Source organism: Harpia harpyja, chromosome 1 (genome assembly GCF_026419915.1).
Source record: "Harpia harpyja isolate bHarHar1 chromosome 1, bHarHar1 primary haplotype, whole genome shotgun sequence".
Lineage (NCBI taxonomy): Eukaryota > Metazoa > Chordata > Aves > Accipitriformes > Accipitridae > Harpia > Harpia harpyja.
In genome coordinates, this window is record NC_068940.1 from 27,503,539 (window position 1) to 27,524,419 (window position 20,881).

The following is a 20,881-nucleotide window of genomic DNA, read 5'->3' on the forward strand; positions in this document are numbered from 1 at the left end:
TGGCAATTCTCTTGGGGAAAGAAAGTTCCCTGCTACTCCCAGAGAGTTCTAGAAATCTCTGTCTCTTGTTAGATGTTTCTCAGTTAGCTCTTTTCTTCCCAGTAAAGTATGCATAGAATGATACTGTGTAGCACTGGCCCTTCCGTTATTATGTGACAAAGCACTAAACAAAGTGCCTTACAGAGTTCTATGTTTATGAACAGCTTGGCAGTTATCTCCACTCCCCAAACTGTTATCTCTTTAAAATACAAAATGAGACCTGGGAAAGGCTGTATTCCATAAACCCCCTCTAACCTTGGTCCTTCAGGACTCAACAGTGTTCTCTCCTTACTTCTTCTGGCATCAATGTAATATTCAGTAGCCCACTGTAGTGTAGCTCATTCTGTCTGTCTTTTTTTGACTTTAACAATGCAAAGGGAAGTTTATTTTTGCTCTATATACTGTGGAATGATGGATTTGTTGCCCTTTGTATTGATGTTTTCTGATCCTTTCTTTTATTTTGCTGGGAAATGAATAAAAATGATACAGAGGTAGGAGATGGGATAAGAATTGTAACTTACAGGAAACTTGAAGTCCTCTTGTACGTGTTACTCAAGAATCGTTGTAGCTAATGGCTGTGTTGAGTACTGTAGCAAGCACCTTAATGCTTCAGAAACATCCTGTGTGTGTTTCTGGTTACTCGATGCGCAACAGGCAGCTTTTAGGAAAATCAGTGCAGAACCTGTACAGGTGCATGACAAGGCAGTGTTTGTCTCATCCCGCTGTGAAATGTTATGATGTAAAATCAATGCAGCTTATGAAGAGTATTCCCATAACAGTTATTGGCTGCATAACATCCTGTGCTCTGCGTTGTCTGAGACGCCTGTTACTTATGTTACAGGTAAGTGTCCGTTTTCATATGTAGATAAGTATCTCATCAGAGCAAAAGATAGACTACTTGAAGCAGACAAGTAGCTTGTTCATCCAGAAAGGCTGGCAGGAACTAGCTTCACAATCTGCAGCTGTCGAGGGTACCAGCAGTAGAATGCTTGAATGACAGAAGGGCATGTGTTGATCTTTTACTTCTGCAAGATCCTCTGTAGTTCCCATTACAGATGGTTTTGTGATGTGGTCCATGCCCCCTTTGGATAGTGCATGAAAAGCTGGATGAGTACATGGCTTACTTTCTCGTCTACTTTTCTAGCCGGAAGAAGCTGAATAGATTTGAATGTAGATAAGAACCTTTATAGAAAATCCCCTCTGTGAAGGACAATTCTGTACCAATACCTCTGCTAAAGATCTCTGTCAGCTAGTTCTTAATCAATAGCGTGTGCATAAAGTGGGATTTGGCCTTTATAAAAAAAATTCAATTTGCATTTGAAGTAAGTGCAATACATCAAGCATTTTCTTATGCCACCTTCCCCACTTGGATCATGGTATTGTACTTTGTAATGAAGGGAGATTAAATGCTTCTTTTGAACACCAGTTAGGAAGTGGTCGTTGTCTTTGAGCTCTAGATTAATATGCGGTCTGTCCTGTTAAAAAAGCATGAGAGCCATGCAGCAGCTGTGGCAAGATCAGCACCAGGAAAGAGTCACAACAGGCTTGAGACAGACAGCTCATTATCCCAGCACAGCAGCAAATCCCTTCTCCGGCCTTGCTGAGGCAGCACTGAAAGGGAAGGGAAAGTGATGATCCCTCTGGAATTTGGCTATTAACACCTGTCTGGACTGCGTGAACTCCTGTAAAGAGAAGGACTTACCTCAGAGGAACTTGCTCCCCTGGAGCGAGATGCCGATGAAATGCACTGAAGCTCTTCAGGTACTTCTCTCTGTATGAGGTCTCATTTACACAACAGAAAGAATCTGTAGCTGATCGAGGGTCAGCAACATGCTGGTAAGGCAGGCTGCATGCTGTCTGGCTGCAGCTGCAGACACAGGCAAACTCCCATCAGCGCTGCGTCAGAAATGACAACTGAGATCGGTTACTGAAAGGTGGCAACCAGATGCTGCCCATGGTTTGGGCATTTCGGTCTCCGGTGCAGACCTCCATCTAGTACACATGTAGCAGTCCCTGTTGTTGGAGTCAGTTGCTAGCCATGTGTTACACCTGTGTAAGCTTGGGTAAGAGGGCAGATTCATTTTAAATGAATTTATCAGACCTGATTCCATTGTACATGAACACGTGAAAAGACACAAGTATTTACATGAAGGAATAAATGTATTTTCCCTTGGTAAAGGAAAGGCATGCAGCCTGTTCCACTGTTTGGGAAGGAATGAAATACATAATAGATTTACAGCAAAATAAAACAGTCCCATGACCTTGAATCAAAGCAGCATAACTCAACAGTTAAATGTCCTCATTTGTGAGTCTATTGTGTGATATTTACATCAACGAAACATAAACCTTGCAAAATTTGCAAGCTTATGAAAAATCCCTTCTCTGATATAAGGTGATCACACCGTATGAACTGAGGTTTGAAATTCCTCTATTGTCTGTATCGATGGTTGCTATTGCTTGTTTTGGCAAGTAAGAGAGATGGAGGTGGTCCAAGTACTTGGAGGTAGTTCTGGGTCATTGAATACATTTCAGAGAAGCTTGGCCATAACTAGATAGTATACCTGATTTTCTTATTTACATAAAAATAAGAAATGTTGCTCCCCTGGGAGCAACCCCCTCCACTCACTCATATGTAGCTTTGTTAGAGATATTGGTCTTGTGGCTTGGACATGAAAAAGGGTAGCATTGGAGTATCTGATACTAAATCCTCATCCACAGACAGGCAAATGGGAAACTGTGGAGTGGACCAAGGAATTTTGAGTTTGTGCTCTGGCCGTGCCAAGCATCAGTTTTTAGCTGGGGGATTAGGGGTGAGGAAGTTAAACATATTTTTCAGTTATATCATGGTCTTGTAAAAATCACACTACCTTTTTTTTCCTAATCTGGTGTAAATCTGGTGTAAATAGTTAAAATTGTCCAAGGTAACCTGGCCAGTTCTACATGATGTGTGCAACCCACACCACTAGCAAAGGAGTGGCCATAACTTTTGTAGGTGATGGTGACAAGAGGCTGGGAGAGAAGAACCTCTTCTACAGGCACTGTTAATTAGAAGAGGATGTCTAGCTGCTAAGATTGGGCTTGCACTAGAGCATCCTGGTGTCGCAGGCTCATCTTTTCTTATACGTTACTCCTTTCTCAGGCCCTGCTTCTTACATCATCTAGCTTATGATGGTGTTTAATAGTTTCTTCTATGTATTTTCAAATGTGTGGTAGGCGGGGGTATGTGTAATCTCTAGAAAGTGCTCTGTGTGCTGCTATACTGCACCAGATCATTTGTGTATCATGCTTACCTTTCGAGATAACTAGTGATTACCTGAGCTCATCAGAAAGATAATTCAGCTCTCTTTTATCTTATCTACTGAATATCCTGCTGGACATACATACCAGAAATCAGACTGTCTTTACAATCTTTCTATATAAATCTGTAAAAATGACAAGCAAGTCTAAATCTTAAATCTATTTAGTGCAGGCACTTAAACTTTTTCATTTGGAACAAGTATTTTTCCAGATTAAAAAAAAAAAAAAGGCAAAACAAAAACCAAGACCTAAACCAAGCCAAACCCCAGCAATCTGTACTCCTCAAGTCAATATTGGAAAAAAAAAAATTGGTTCAGTGACTGAGCTGTCAGTGCTGAACTCAGTGATATAGGAAAAAGTATCTAAGCTTTAAACCTCCTGCTCTCTGAACAAATGCTATTAACTTTGCAGAAGGACCTTTTTTGACCTTTGTTTTTATGACTCAGAATCTGTGGTTCTTCTATAAGTGCTCATCTGTATGGAAACCACTCTAGCTACACGTGAGCCCCTGTGTACCACACTGAAGTCTTCAAACAGTACTGTTGTTTGGCCCAAGTGTACGATCAGTAATAAAAGTTCTTTCAGCCCTTCATCCAACAAGGACATCAAAGAAAGAGTGACAGCAGTTACCTAATTCCCTCATACTGCCTCTGAACGTCTGCTAATCTGTGGTTCATTCTGTAACCTGTCTTTCTCAAGCTTTCTCAAGCAAGGAGGCATTAATTCCTTGTAAAATCTGCCAATTTTCATTCTGATTTTTTTTTTTACTTCTTAAAAAAATATTTCTCAGCATATTTTGCATGACAGTGATTTCAAGAGTTGGATTCAAAACATGGGAGACTCATCCTCCTCCCAGAGGGGCAGGGCTTCCATCTGCATTGTTTTAAGAAAAAACACTCAGCTGCTCTGCCTGTCAGTCCTCCTCTTCCAGAAGGAAATACGGACACTTACAACAAAATGAGATTGCTCTCTGAAAGCAAAAAGTAAGAACTTGAAGAAGCTTTTCTATCTCTGACTTCTATGATCTGTCTCTTGCTGTCAGCAAGGATGTAGTTCTCAAGGCAGGTAATAGCAAGGAACTGGACCAGCTTGGTTCTTAGTGCTGAACTTCCTGCGCTAAGGTAGAGAAAGTATAGATGGGGAAAAGAAAAAAAAAAAAAGAAAAAAAGAAGAAAAGAAAGATCCTGTTTGCCTATATTTCCTGAGAACAGAGCTCAAAATACCATTTTGATAGGAACACCAGTGAAGCTTGTTCCCCTAGATTTAAGGGTACTCTAGTCCCTACTTTTAATTTCTTTATCCCCATATATAGCAGTGGCAACACTGAAACAGGTTCTACATCATCATCCTAAACTACAATCATCATTCCGAAAGTGATTGTAATTAATTTATTGTTGGTGCAAATTATGTCCTCTTCAGTACTATCCAGAGTAAATTTACTGTTGAGTTTATTAAGATGCAGAAGCAAATTTCCTTCCCACTTTATCTGCAGGGTACTGCTAATTAAAATGCCCTAATACTCCTGTGGCCTCAGTTTCAAGAACTGTCAGATAAGTTTTTAGAGACAAAAGCAATGAACACCCAATAAACAAAGAAGACACAGATCTTGAATCAGAAGGACTTACCCTGCAGCTTCTCCCAAGAACCCTTGATCTTTATCATCATGACATCAGTACACACTGTTCTGCTCTTACATTGCCTCCAATTGATCTCAGAGCTTTGCAAGAGGTGCCATCTATAGCTGGTACTACCCTGAAGACTGAAAAATCAATGATCAGAGAAAAAGGCCCATCAATTATCAATCCATTTAGGTCCTGGAGACAAGTTAGTGACGTTTATTAGAGAAGACATCTTGAAGTCATTTAAAACTGACACCAGCTACTATCATTCCAGATGCTAAGAAAGCTAAACAGCTTTCTCTAATGACAGCTGTTCCCAGGGATAAAGAAGTCCAAAAGCCAAATTAAAATACGTAAAGTAAGTACTCCTTTATTTCAGTCCAACTGTGCCTAGCAAACTAGCATTGTTATGTAAACACTGCTTGCTGACAGAACAAAGCACCTGCCTTTGTGAACAGATTTCAGTGTCAAGCTAAATAATAAAAGGCTAAGTTTTCTGGAGGATATCTAAGTTTCCATGAGTAACAGTGGGAGTTTGGTCCTTATAATTACTTATTTTTCCATATAATTTGCTGTCACGATGAAGGGTGCATGAAAAATTCTGAAGAGAGAACTCAGTGGAAGTTTTTCTCCTTTGAAGGCACAAACTGAACAAATGACATGCGAAGTCCTAGGAAGAATACCTGCCCAAATATATCCAGGTCTTTTGGTGGAAGCCCTTCAAATACCAGGGCCAGACAACTACAGAGCACCTACATATTTGCAGTGATATCCAACCAGTTATGCTTTAAGAAAATAGTTTTCCTTTTAAAAAGCTACCATCATTTACAAATGCAACCAATTTGTGATACAGCCAAGATAGCCCAAGGTTGGAATGCTGAAGAAAACTTACAGTTCTTCCCAAACCCTGTCTTCAGATATCATCTTTACCTTTTGTTTTAGGTTTGGCCTAGAATAATCATTAGTCATGCCCCAGAAGTCATGTCTTTTGGGTATTCTCATCAATGACAGGTTCCTTTTGTGGCTTTTCTCATCCTTTTCATTGATGTCTTTCATGACTAACAGCTGAAAAAAAAATACAGACTTGCTTCATTGGAAATCTGATTGATAGGAAACACCTTTGGAAATCAAGGGAAAAAGTCTACTACTGACAATTAATTTTGCCAAAATAAAAATATTTTTTCTGTCTTTGACTTGAGAAAACTGGACTGCCTCAGACTCAAGATGGTAACATTACTTTCCTTTTTTTTCTCTGTTTAAATCTTAAGAAGGCTTTTTAGCTTCCTTCAAGACGCATGCTTCCATACTGTGAGCTCTTGCTTTCCCATAAAATATCTGTGATTCACAGCAAAGTAATATTCAGACTTTCCCCAGTGCTAAGGATGTTTACAGAAAGTGTTCATCAACTAGTTGTGCACAGATGTTAATGCAGTTATGTCTGTTCAATTACTTACCCAAAGCCATAGCTTTCAGGACAACACTACAGTCCTTGAACTTCAGCTTTGTTACAAACAGCTGAATCGGACGAGGAACTGAAGCAAATTGTCACTCACTGGAGCTCAAATGGACTGCAAACAGCAGTCGCATACCTTCCAGAAGAGAGATTTCCAGTCCATCTGGATGGTCATCTGTAACCTCAAGATAAATCTGTCAGCCACACATTTCAGACTGTTACGCCACATGCCAGCTTGCACTTACGCAATGCCTGGAGCTCGACATCAGCCTTCCTCCATTACAGAGCTGGCAGAGGTTGGTATATCAAGCTGCAGAATGTCAAACAGCTATGTATGTCTCCCATCTTGGCTTAAACCGAGGATGTTCATAAAGATACATCTTTCTCACAAAACCTCTGTTGCTGGTTTATATAAAGGGCTACTCACTGGTACGTACCGTTGGATGATCCTTGCTATATGAACCCAGATGGAGATGATATATAAACGTTGTGGAAGGCAAGGAAATCAGGGTAACCTGGAAGACATTCCTTCTTCCTTCAAATATTTCCACTGACCATATGTTCCCAGACAATACGTCTCTAAGTCATTATGTGAACAAGTATGGAAGACCCCATTCGTTATTTTCCCAACCAATACCTGGAAACTATAATTCTTCCTTTTTTTTTTTTTTTTTTTTCCGGGAGACAATCTTTCACCAGTCTCAAATGCTCTCTTTCATGGTCTATCCTTGGATCAATGTTTCAGCAGTGAATAAGTCCAGTTAAAGTCCCACTCACTGTCAAAAAGATCGCAGATTTTTTTTCTTGTTTTTTTTTCTTTCTGCAGAAAGAGTCTGATCTCAGAATGCTTGCAAATACCAGGAATGAGGTTGGCTGCATGAGTTTCTCTGATCTGCTACCCAGAGTGTAAGAAAAAGCAGAAGGAATTCAACTATGTTGATCCTAATAGCTTCTACTTGTCTGAGGCAGTTGTACCTAATGGATTTCTCGCAATTCATCTCAGCCTCTATAAACAAAAGGGAGGAATTTTTTTCCGTATAACTTGAGATGAAATAGATAAAACCCTGAGCCTTCATTGCTTGAGAAAGCATAATCAGTGCAGTGTGAGTCAGGCCATGACACTGACCACGTAATGAGGAAGTGGCTATCAAGAAGCAGCAGTCCCAGGGTGTACAATAATTGGGGCTTGTACCTCCCTCCTTATGAGTAGATTCTTCCTTAATGCTCTAACAGTAGTTTCTGGAGGTGTGTATGTGTTTAAGTGATGATACTTGCTGGAAAACCCGTGCTTCCTAACTACTCAACAGCTTATTTTTACTGTCTTTTTTCCTAATTACTAGTATTCCTCTTTGAGATGCAGAATACCTCATGTACATTTACTTTCATCAGCAAAGGATATGTGTTTGCTTCTAAGAAGTCCTAACCTTGGAGAAATAGGTTTCAGGGTTATGCCACTATATGAACAATTGTAAAGGGATCTGTATGTGTTTAGAAGTAAGTATTACAGTCTGAAGAATAATAAAAAAGCATAGGTAAGGGAAGTTATATGAGGCTGTGAACAGAAAAACAGGATTACATGGCAGAGATAATGAGTAAGATACAGGGGTAGGATGCAATTTAAACAAAAGTCTGAACCTGCAACACATGCTCACTAGCTCCAGGCTGTGGCAGTTCCTGCAAAAGAAAGCTTATGGAGAGCACGGAAAAGTGGGAGTATTGAGATAAAAAAACTGTGCAAATATAAGTAGGCTCCTATTTAGTAGCATAGACTTGTTTAATCGCTTCTTGTACAAGAAACGTCATACTCACAAGTAAAAGCTGGAATAAAAGTTGTGTAAGTAGGCTTAGGCTCTTAAGTTTTGAAGACAGGATTGAAACCACAAATGAGTTAAAATCTTAACCCTAAATTCAAGGATTAAGCAAATATATGGAGTTCAATACGAACAAAGCCTGGCATTTTTAACATAGAAAACGGACAAAGTCAGACTAGCAGAATTGCCTAGAAGGCCTGAATGATTGAAAACTTAATTGGTAACTTATGTACTAGTCTCTGTACAAGATGAGAAAACAGGTGGTCTTTCCAGGAAGGGAGAGAAGCTGACTTCACTGAAAAGGCTTTCATTTTTATTTGCAGAGTGATGGTGTAAAACCTACTGAGGATATGCAGTCCAGGAAACATCTGGTTCTGTCCTTCTGACATATTTTATGAAGTCTGCCAACATCATTTATATATAATTATACTAGTTTTAGCAGAACTACTGCCTCTGCAACTCTAATGAGAACAAATATGTTGCAATGTTGGCAGACGTTTGTGCTTTTCTAAACTTCCTAAACTACAATGTTTGTGCAAGATCCTAGCTGAGGAATTTATTTGCTGCTTTGGATTAGTTCAGCTTCCATATGATACAATACAAGTATTAATTTTGTTATCGTTATTGTTCTTAGGTCCTCCGAGCCCAGCTCAGGCACTCGCTACACAGACCATATTGTCCATCCATAACAAAGGGTAAAAAACTGAAAACGAACAAGCATATACAAGGAGATTATAGGGCAATATCAATCAAATGCACTTGTCTTCCCCACACTAGCAGATTAATCATTATGCATGGCTTTTGGGGGGGGATTTTTAGGCACTACAGCAAAGAGGTGAGCATCAAGCTGGCATGGAAGAGAAAAGCCTAAAGTTATCTATGTTTATGGGGAGCTCCATGTAAGCTTGAGAGGTAGCTTTTCTGAACAAATAAGCAGATGGGCAATATGTGGACTAATTAAAGCTTGAACTTCATCCCTGGATAATAAATGAAAAATGATTCATAGAATGAGAATAGCTGTCAATGTCTTCAAAAATGAGTTTTTTGTTTATTGTGAGGGGAACTGTCAAAAATGCAAAGAGCTGCATGAGCTAATCGAACTGATGGGTTTTGAAGACAGTCTTGGCAGCAGTGTATAAATAGATATGCCTGGGACAAAAATGCCTTTGTCAGGGCCAAGATGTTACAGTAAGTGAGCTGTAAAATAACTGTGATCTTAATGAGAATTTTAACAGCATGAGTGATGAAAAAAGCCAAGTTTTAGAGGTGGTTCTGCGGGCATAGCAAAGAGTCTAAATTAAATCTGGCATCCAGGTTACGGGTGTTTGAGACTGGCAGGACAGGAAGAGTGCTTTGAGAATCTGGAGAAAAGGCAGGGAAGAGACGGCTCGAAGGTGAGACCGAGAGCTCTGGTTTAGCTATGCTGAACTTGAGATGGCAGTCAGGCACTCCCAAGGGCACGTCAGCAAGTCATGCCTTGATCTTACCCCATGAAGATAATGTTTTTGGTAAGGGAAGAGAGGTCTGGAATGAAGCAGTTTCTTAGATTCTTCAGGTAAAGGTGACAACAGAGTTTGTAGATGAGATGAAACTCGGAGGGAATCAGAAAGAGAGGAACAAGAACTATTGGAAGTGTAGAAAATGTGACCTATGAGGAAATGATGAAGGAATTAGGATTTCTTCATCAAAAAAAGAAAAAAGTATGATTAGTGTCTACATAAGCATTACAGGTAGCTGGAAAACGGAGAAAATTAATGGTTCTCCATTGCAATCAGGAAAAGAAGAGGTCGGTTTATGTTGTTACGAGGGCTATTTAGGTAAAGGAGCACAAAACCACTGCAATAATATGGGTAGCAATCCATGAAGGCTGTGATGCCCCCTCCGCTGGATTTTTTTAGGAGCAGATACACATCTGCCAAGAAAAGCAGGTACCAAGACTAGGTAGAGCTGACTTTGCCGAGGGCTGGGAAGATGGTTCTAATAAATTATTGCAGTGTCTTCCAAGTTTATGCAAACTTGAATGTCCATGAAAAATCTGAATATGGGAGACCTAACGTGTTCGTGAATAAAGGGGAAGGAAATGCAGACAGCTATGAACCCACTGTATGTGCTGGAAGCACTGACCCAGTCACACTCATACTCAGCATTAATTGAATCCCTGAAAACAGGAATTGTCAGAAGAGAATCAGGTGCCTTGAAAAGCTATTAATCCCATTTTTCATTTGCTTTCAATAATATTCTGTTTTCTTCTCACTTTTACAACTTTTTATGTTTCTCTTTTTGTTTGTAAAGATGTCTTCCAATTTTTTTCAATGTATTCAAAAGCCAGAGAGATTTATTACATGAAGAATTTAACTAAGCTTTTCCACAGAGTTATTTCTTCATTCACCTTTTCTTTCATCATAACCCCTCTTGTTAATTTTCCTCATTTATCTCAGATAGTACTGAGGGGGTCTTTGGAAATTGTATTTTTATATAAATTAACTTATTAATATTATTTGCTTGGTTACAATGAGGAATAAAAAGTGTGTGGAAATGCTGGCCAACCTATTATGTAGGAGATTTGTGTGTCTGAAATTTTAATCTGTTTAGCACGTCTTGACCAAAAGCATTGTCATGTGTTCCTTATATTTTTTAAATTGTGGCCAGTTATAGCTGTAACCACAAGCTGAAACGAGTTGCACTGATGCAAGCTGTGAGCTAGTCTGGCCCTGTGCATTCACACTTAATGGTTTTCATTGGTTCAGTTCTGTCATTGTACTTGCAGTTCCTAAGTAACCACAGCAGAGCTCTAGAAATAACCAGACTCACTATTTGATCATTGTTTAAAACACTTGAATGCCAGTTGTAATTTTGTCTTGTATTTTTGGGTCACAACATTGAGCTCAAAAAGTTCTTGTCAGTATTCATCACTGAATCTTAAACTTATGGCTCAAAATGATCATTTTGAAGTGAATTTGGTAATAATGTCTTAGGCTCTGATGCTCTTCATCAAGGAAATAATCCAAGCTGTAGAAAATTGTTTGGAAATCAAACCCCTCTGTGTAAAGGTGGTAATCCTGACAATTTTTGTGGGTTTTTTTTCAACTCCATCAAAGATCAGAGTGGAATGCTCTCTACAGTTGTAGGTATAGCATTTTGTTGCATTTTGCTCAAGTATTTGTAATACTAATTTTAGCATTTCTGTTTAATACCATTCGATGAAAATTCATCTGTTATTCTTCATGTACTGCAAGAGGCACTTGAGCACATGTTGATGATGCTGAGTTATTTTGGGTAGCAAAGATGAAGAGCAACTACAAATTTTGCAGAAAGACCTCAGAACATAGCGTGAGTGGATGGTAAGAGGGGAGATGAAATTCCACGTATGTAAGTGTAATGGGATGCACGCAGAAGGAAACAACCCTAACTTTGCATGAGCAGTGATGGATTCTGAACTTGCTGTTGAAATTCAGGAGCAAGACGTTGGAGCTGCGGTAGCTACTTTTGTGAAAACATCAGCTCAGCTCTTATAGTGGTGGTCAAAAATAGAACTGAATGTTAGGAATTAGTAGAAGAGGATAGAGAGCAACCCGGAGAACCTCCTTTTGCTTTTAGATGAGGTTTAATGCTACATAAATCCATAGCATGCCTAAGCCTAAAATGCTGTTTGCGATTCTGATTCCTCCTGTCTCAAAAAGAATATAGTAGAAGTGGTAAGGATACAAAAAAGTGAGGGTAAGGTGACCAGCCCTATGGAATCACTTCTTCATGTGAACTATATAAATTAAGCAAGGCCCCCCCACCCAAAAGAGACTGAGGGAAGACAGAAAATTGAGATTCAAAGAATTGTATGATATCTAGAGAAGGCAAATAGGGAATGACTATTCACCGCGTCTTATGATACAATGACAAGGGAAATGAGGTGGGAAGATGTTCAAAACAAAAGGAAGTGGGCATTTTCAAAACATACCTCAGCTGTGGCATTCCTCACCCTGGGATGCTGTGGATGCGTGAAGTCAGTGGCGGAATAAATTATGGAAACATAGGTCTACGAATGACTGTATAAATGTACTAAGATCTTGTATCACTGGATGTCTATAAGTCATAAATTGCTGATGGCCAGCTATATGTTTGCCTTGCTAAACTCTTTTTAAACATTTGATGTGGGTGACCATCAGAGACAGGATACTTAGGCTACATGGCCCATTGCCCTAATTCCAGCTCTTACACTAAAGAATCTGAATGTTCTGAGTGGAGGGACTATCTGAATATTGTTTGGGAAAGGATGGGTGGCTTTCAGGCACAGTACTGAGAAAACATTTTATTATTTGGTTGACACAATGAAGGGTGACATATTTTTGCCTTTTCCTTACCCTTCACTTCTTTTTGTACCTTACTGCTTTTCCTCATCTGCTTGCTTTTAATCTCTGCTTCTCTTTAATTTCTTTTTCCTTCATACCAAGCAATCCTCCAGCTCTGAACACCAAATAGAAGTAAGCACCCACACTAGTGAATATACTCTGTGAAGCATTTCCAGCTTTTCTTCTTTGTTCTTGGCTTTCTACTGTGGAGCTGAGCTGAGCTTAGCCTAGAGTCTGTGATCTTCCAGCTATCAGACAGCATCAGGAGGTGCCGTAGGGGGAGATTTGTAGGGAGTTACGATTCTTGTTTAATGTTGTCCTCTGTTATTACTATTTGTAGAAGAACTTGCAGTCCGTTGCATATTTGTTCACCCAGTGTTTAGAGATCAGCTTAGGAAGTGGTTCCAGAGCCATGGCACTGTCCAAGCTCCCGGTCCAGCATCAGTGGCTGACATCCCAGTGGGATCCTGGGGGAGTCAGCCTGGTTTGCGCTGGATCTGTTATGCTTCCACTACGCTTTCAGCATTATGCTAGCAATAACAAACATTTGGAGGGATAAAAGTTTTTCTGTTTTGATCCAGACACAGGTGCAAGGCTCTTGGGCTTTTCCAAGACAGAGCTTTTCTAATTAGGTCACCTTGAATTGAACTAACACAAACAAGTGGGGCACTGATGGATTTTTGGAAGTGGTGTACAGCTTCCTTTTAAGTGGGTGAAATTGAAGCTGGCGTATGGCAAGGTCTGTTGAAAATCCAATATTTAATTCTTGTTATGATCTCATTATTCTTTCTAGAAAGTGTTTTAAGTGATATATACATCCATAGAACAACATTTTCCCCCTTCTCTATTCTGAAATAATCAAAAGGACTTTGGTAACAGACAGGGAATGTTTTTTAAATGAGACGCGAGACATTAATTTGGCCTCCACTCCTCTGCCTTAGCATTGGAATAATAATTCATTGGCAAGTTAAAACATTCAGTTTTAGCTCCCGATGACCCAAACTAGTTTAGGCCCACAAGCCATCAGTCTTTCTTCATTTACCCTTCCTTCCTTGAGGTCATTGTTATTGATTTTATAAGAAGCGGGGTCGGGTATCATCAAACCCAGCTGTACACATGCTGAGTGATTGCTGTGACATAACAAATTACATTTTCCACAGGCTTTAGTCAAATGTGTTTTCATTTATAATCTTACCAGAAAAAAACAATCAGTAGGACTTGTTCATTCCTTCAGCGCTTTAATTTCAGTTACAGGGAAGGGAGTTGTAAGAAAAAGGAGAAAATAAATACCAAGAAAAGACATATGTTTGTCAGGTAATTAATTTCTGAGAAACCAAATGTACGCTTAAGGATATTTTAATTAGATACAGTTAGACACTCCATTCCTGGGTCCTGGCAGTGTTGTGGGAATCTCAGATCTCTATATATGACCATGATGTCTGAACACCTATGGCTTTTCCCCCATCAGATTAGAAGAGTTGATCTGTAACAGCCTCCCCAGATAATCACAGTGTGTAACTTTCTATCAAACAGAAGGACTGTTATAAATTTTTTTTGATATAAAAGTAATGCCCCTTGGTAGATCCAAGCCAAATCACAGTCCTGTTGTGCTAACTACCGAGTAAATGCAGAGAGAGAAACGCTTCTGTGGTTTCCTAAGGTATGATATTTATGGATGACAATGCAGTGTCAGCAGTAACTAGTATTGTTGTGCTCTTAAATAGATCAAACAACTGTACTCTTGATGTTGCATAGTTATCAATTATAGGATATATGTTAGTTATCTGTATTTTTGGATGAGTGACCTGAATTTGAGAACTGAAAGGAAAGCCATTGTTTAAAATGAGAAGACACAATTCTGGGTTTTTTTCATGATCACGACTAACAAATCCAACGAGTATCTTGCCACCCTCTAAGTCTTTCCTTGCCGATTTCTTCAGTTGTATTCGCTATACAGAATATGTGTTTGAATTTTTTGTGCATTTCCTCATAAAGAGTCTCAAGCGGAATGTAATTGATTCAGTCTTAAAGGGTACTTTTTCACGCTGTGTCACTTTTAAGACTTGCAGTGTACTGCAAGATGTCACTAAATACAGCAGGAACTTTGAGCTTTATTTATTTACAGTATCTGTTGGTTTTCCCCTAATTGCAAATCCCATTGGTGTGTGTCGTGGTTTCAGCCCAGCCGGTAACAAAGGACCACGCAGCCGCTCGCTCACTCCTCCCGCCCCCCTCCGGTGGGATAGGGAGGAGACGGAGGAGAGAAAAGAAAAAAAAACTGGAACCTCGAGGGTTGAGACAAGGGCAGTTTACTGGGACAACACAAAAAAAAAGTTACAACAACGGTACTAATGAAAGAATATACAAAAAGAGTGATGCACAGTGCAACTGCTCACCACCCAGAACCCGATGCTCTGCCACCGAAAGTCCCCAGCCTTCCCCCGGCCCGCTCCCCATTTATATACTGAGCATGATGTCACATGGTATGGAATAGCTCCTTGGCTAGTTCAGGTCGGCTGCCCTGGCTATGCCCCCCCACACACCTCCCAGGTTCCTGTAAAAATTAACTCTATCCCAGCTGAACCCAGGACAGTGTGCAAGAAAATATAAGCATTTCATTTCCTTAAAAGGCTTTTGGTTGTATTAACCTAGAAATGATATAACCCATTCTTGCTCCCAGTAAAGTAAAAAAAAAATTCTTTGCCAAGGATTTGCTGTTGACCAAAACCTCAAAATGTTTACAGATGCTCTCACTGCATCTAGTGAGGAAGAATGATCTCGTGGAGTCAGCCAAGTGGGAGGCTTTTCCTGACAATCTGCTATAAAGAATGGCCAGACGTTCCTGATGGCAGCTCCACGCCTGCTGACCCTGGGAACGTCAACCATTAAACGTTGAGTAGAAGTGTTTGGAAGTTACGTTAATCTCGTCATTTCCTCAGCTGTTGTGAAATAAAATTATATAAACAGCAGTATTCTATCTGCTCATGTTGCTTTTGGTCGCAGCAGCAGAATGAAAGCATTTATGACCATAAAGAACTTTTCCAGTTCATACGCTTTTTGCCTCAAACAATAGAACATCTCTCCAGTTCCCTCTCTAAAAGAAAAAAACTAACAACGTGAAGAGTTTAGAAAACCAATAGTTAATACATCTAGACCAAACCTGAGTTCCTACACTGAACTCCCTGAACCATACAAAGGCAACAAAATCCACAGTCTGACATGTCTTTTGGAGCTGCTCTGTGCTTGGTTCCTCCAAGTGAGCTGACTTACTGAGACCACTTCTTTTTAAAAAGGATATGTATATCCTATACATATATCTAGGCCTCGTTGCCCCTCCTTTTACAATAGTGCTTTGCAAATCGGAAGAAGGACAATCAGGTGAATTAAATAAACATTCAAAGAGCAAAGATGATTATAGAACATACTTATTCGCTGGTTTTTCATTACGCTTTGGGTATACATGCAAATATTTGCTTTGTTCCTCTAATCTGAGAAAACATATATCTAATTAAAAAAGCCCCACAACAAAGACATTGCTTTACAAAAATACAATGTCAGGATTTAAAAAAGCTTCAGTATTTACCCTGGTTGCCTAAAATGATGATTAAGCTATCATTTAATCTCTAATAGTCTTTGAAATCACGCAAGAGTCCCATCTGGACCACAGAGCATGTTTTCTGCCCCTGCCAGCCTCTCGGAAGAAGCAGCACGCGCGATAGCTGGTGGTCCGCAGCAGTCCATCAGCCAGCCCCCAGCATCAAGCTCCAGCCTGGTCATTGCACTTCTGCCCTGCCCAGGCGACCGGCCAGGCGGGGGGGTTAGGTTGGGAGGGCGGGAGGCCGGGGCACATGGGGAAAGCAGCAAGACCGTGAGGGATGGAGGTGTGTACGTCACACCTTTCCCAGCGTATGGAAAGCAGGAGGACCTGAGGGTTTCACCATTCGGACATAAGACACAGCCTGGGGAAAGCAGGCTTCGACAGATCTTTTCAGAGCTGCTTGTTGCCATGTGCAGCTGCTATGACGCTGCATTTGCTTCTGTCTCATGGAGAAATCACTATGTAAAACTCTCCCGGAACCTGATGCTAATGAATATGCGTCAGATGTTTTTTTGCTAGATGATTTGTCATGCTACAGCCAGAAGCTGCCACTCATACACAAGGTTGAGTGACTGCTTGCTTTTCTCCTATGTGTACACACTTTGGAAAGAACATGTCTCTTCTTTTGTTCTAGTTATCCACTTCTACGAAGTGCTCAAAACGAACGGCTTTGGGAAGATTTTTCTTCAAAAGAGTCCTTAACTTTAGAATTAGTTCCTGTTTTGTGGTCCAAGTTGCTGTGTCTTTGGGGCATAAATACATAACCTATTTTTGTGAAAAGTCAAGAATGTTGGCAGGTGTGGAGGCTTTGGGCTGCTGTTGGATTAATGGGGTTTTTTTTCTCCTTTTTTCTTGAGGTAAATCAAGTTTTTTTTCTACTTGTTGATTGAGTCCTATTATTAACACTCTTCTTTTGATAGTAGAAGGAATTGATTATTAGAATAAAAAAGATAGTGTTAGCCATGTAGCTCCTATGTATTTCTTCCTTTACTCACTCTTGTCTTTTAAATTAGAATCTTTGTCTACAGCTGCCAAACCTGATTGAAATCTGACCCTTTTATGCAAATTATTCAATTAACAGTTTTGTCATGCTACAACTACTTTTAAAATTTTAGCCTTTAAAGTCTTTGTAAACGTACGGCTGATGAAAGGACCAACAGTGAACAGCCTTATTATGTTTATATAGCACCATGAGTGCACACACCAACCGCTCCGCAAGCCCTCAGCTACTGCTCGGAATTGAGAATGTCCATTAGAGACAAGAGGTTCTTCAAGGCATGTAGACGTTACAGTCTTAGTCTTCTTTTGGTATGTTCTGGTAGCATTTAAAGCATGATGGTGGACTTCCAAGGTTAACATTGGCTTCAGTTTCCTTCCTCTAACCTGGTCTCTTTAATGAACCCCCAAGTCTCATTATGTGGTAAAAAGCCTTAGTAATCCAAATGGAGCTGGGGCTAACTGCACAGAAAAAAGTGTCTCTTGCTCTTTGATAGCATGTCTGGACATCCCTCCTCCTGCAAGTGTTTTGCAATGAGGCTTATTTTATGAAACTTTAGGTTTCAAAAATCAAATTCTGGCTTCTTGCACCTGACTCAGGCTAGGTGTTCCCTTCCTCAGCAAAATCTCTTACATGTTTTCATGTGTCCAGCCAAATAATTAGCACACAATATTTTTAACGGAGCAGTTTTTATTAAGTAAAATACAAAGAAAAACAATAAAAACATTTTGAATACAATACTGATTTGAATAATTTCAATAATTACAACTGTTTCAGGCTATGGAAAGCAATAAGATGGATACAAATTTAATAGTTGAACTTGCATCAAACATCTGACAGTAGCAGAATGCTAAGGGCAATAACTCAAACACTCAGATGTTAGGTAGTACTAGAATTAGGATCACCAAGTGCATATTAATTCCATCTTCCTGTAATGCTACTGCTTCCTACTTTTGCTCATCAAGGAGCATCATCTTCCTTACACTCTGAACTGACAAAGTTACAATGCAGGCTGATTTATGCATATTTGCATGAAAAAACAACTTACAGTAGAAAATAGCTGTACACTTTTAAATGGATTGCCTGCAATAAACAGATGCACTATACCTTGCCAGCAAAGTTCACAGCTGTTTGGGAAATGGTGGGATGGATCCCTTTGGTTTGAGCATCACTTGGGGACAGAGCACTGCATGAAGGCTAAAGGTATGACTGCAGGGAGTTCAGCTCAGCACAGATTTTGCACATATTTTTGCTGCTACTTATAGGTGACTTTTGAAAAACATAAAAAAAAAAAAAGACACTTGCACTTGTGTACCGTATGGGAGGGATTTGGGGCAGCGATCAGATACAAGCGGGGGTATTAACAGCAGCATGATGTGAGACCAATATCCACTGTCCCTAATTCACAGCCCACAGCATCTGCTCTTGTAAGTGACACTTGGTAGGGGAATCTCCCTCGCGGACATTTAACACTCACAGGTTTGACCTTCAATGGAGACAGGCAGAACAGGCTAAATCCACAAGTGCCAACCGAGATGCACAAAAACTTTGCAGGGCTGTGGGCTAGGCTTGCTTTCAAGTCTCAGATGACGTAGGTACCTCCTCACAGTCCTACTGCTCTAGTCTGACACGAGTTAGAGCAGTGATGGGACAGACCAGACTGCGAGAGGGGTGCTTTAGCGTCCAAGTAAAATCAGCAAAGTAAAGGAATTCAGAAGGTGGGGTTTTGTTTGTTTTTTAATTTCTCAGTAATAAACACTCATTAGTTTTAACTTGTTTTTCCTTTTGTCTTTGCCTAATACTACTTCTATAGCCACTTGCAAGACGTTAGGCATTTTGGTTTTTAACAATTCCAGACTAAAAAGACTTGTGGTAAATAACTCCATCTAGTTTTTTCCTAACAGGCAACTGAACACAGTGTAGGAGCAACTGAGGAAAAAAATCACTTGAATTGACTTGTAACTTTTATTGCTGTTACTATAAATGATCTGATCTGATAAGGAATGTATAGCTGGAAAAATGGATCTGTTCTGATATGCCATGCATCTTGTTAAGTTCCTGACTGTCTTACTTCCTACGTAAACCCTCTTGACAAGTACTTCTAGCTTATTGTGTTCACCTTGAGTCTTAGTGAAAGGCCAGAGGGTGAGCGAGATCTTAGTCACACAAATATGCTCTGTGCTCAAATAAAGGCATAAATGAACCCTCATTAAAGACAGTCAGTGAGACTCTTTATAGGAAAAGGCTTTTCTGATTAGTCTTTTTTTGTTCCTGTCAATTTAATTTACGTGCATTTTTAGTGGATTTAGGATATGCTCAAAGCAAGACAAAAATGTTCACACAGGAGTTTGCTTTAGTTTAGCTAAATCACCTTTACAAGGTGACTTAGGAGCTGGCTTACTTGGAGAATTTACTATGAAATTCTTGTGCATGGACAACTCCACCATCACTTCCCATGCTGTACGCCTCGCTGCCTGGCACTTGCTGCCTGCTCCATGCGCTTTCAGGGGGTAAATGTGATTTAGGGCTCCTAATGCTAGATCAGTGTCACAGAAATGTTGCCCAAGTATGTGGGCTGGTTAAGATTTTTTCTAATAATTGTGATGGTCTAATTCTGTGAAAGCAGGAGTTATGCTAAGTATCTTCTCTACCTGCATGGTCCCAAAAAGGTCAGCACAAAAGCCTGAAGTCCAGGTAAGCTCTATATCCCATGCTTTAGCCCATTGGGCAGTGATAAGGTCATACATACGTACTCTTTATCCAAATCCCGCTTGTACTGCTGGGTGATGTAGTAACACGGGAATCCAATATTAATGAGTACGGACCTGCAGACAGAGAGAAGCAACTAACGGATTGCTAATTCATACCCTGGCTTACTTAAAGGAGGTGTCTTGGGGCTAACAACCAAAAAATTAAAACTTAAATTAGTCTGTGGAAGGAAGTTGTGTAAGGCAGCAGAATATATTATCATCCAAAGTAGAAGAAAAACATGTTAATATTCTTATTATGTATTAATTTAAAAATCCCTGAATCTAGATTCAACTGTAATAGGACCTATGTCTTAGGTCTGTAACGTTTCATGATTTCAGTCCAAATTCTGACCTGTTTAAGAGACAAGACTTATTAATCTTTCTTATTATTTCTACTCCTCAAATTTTTCAACTGTATTTCTCCAAGGCATTCTTTGTTCTCACTTGTACCTTCCTCTTCATTTTGGAAGTATCAGTTCTGGGAAGTGGCTGAAAGACAGAAAAACACACACATAAAAATCGTTTGACTGCAGGTATTCATTGTAAAATATTCCTTCTTTTCCTGGAGGAGATATGAAGGTGAATCAGGAAATGGATGGCTTTTTCAGATCATATGAATCAGTACCCCAGAATTCATCATTTTCACCAAGTATCTGCCTACTTTTAGGGACCTGAAGTTAGACAGCCCTTATTTAAGGCTCGTATAACAACTTCCTTAACTGCCTTATCTGTCAGAGACTTTAATGAAAAGAAAGAGGAAATTACTAAAAATCAGCTCATGCATTTATAAATGCAAGTGCACATTTATTTATGTTATATAGCTGTGTTGAAAATATCACCTTAAGCATTCATAAAATTAAAGCATTTTGTTTATAAAGAGCTTAAATCATACAAATACCATGAGAAATACTACTTTATTCTCTTTTGATCACAAACGGTAAATATAAACTCATCAGATGAACATCTATCTCTCA

The 20,881-nt window shown here is 39.7% G+C and overlaps 1 non-coding gene across 1 annotated transcript; it reads right to left on the reverse strand.

Annotated features, from left to right (window-relative positions):
- Positions 1 to 20,485: 20,485 nt before the first annotated feature.
- LOC128152300 (small nucleolar RNA SNORD123) lies at positions 20,486 to 20,554 on the reverse strand. The gene has a single exon (XR_008238595.1). It is a non-coding gene; the product is annotated as a small nucleolar RNA SNORD123 (small nucleolar RNA).
- Between the last annotated feature and the right edge of the window lie 327 nt (positions 20,555 to 20,881).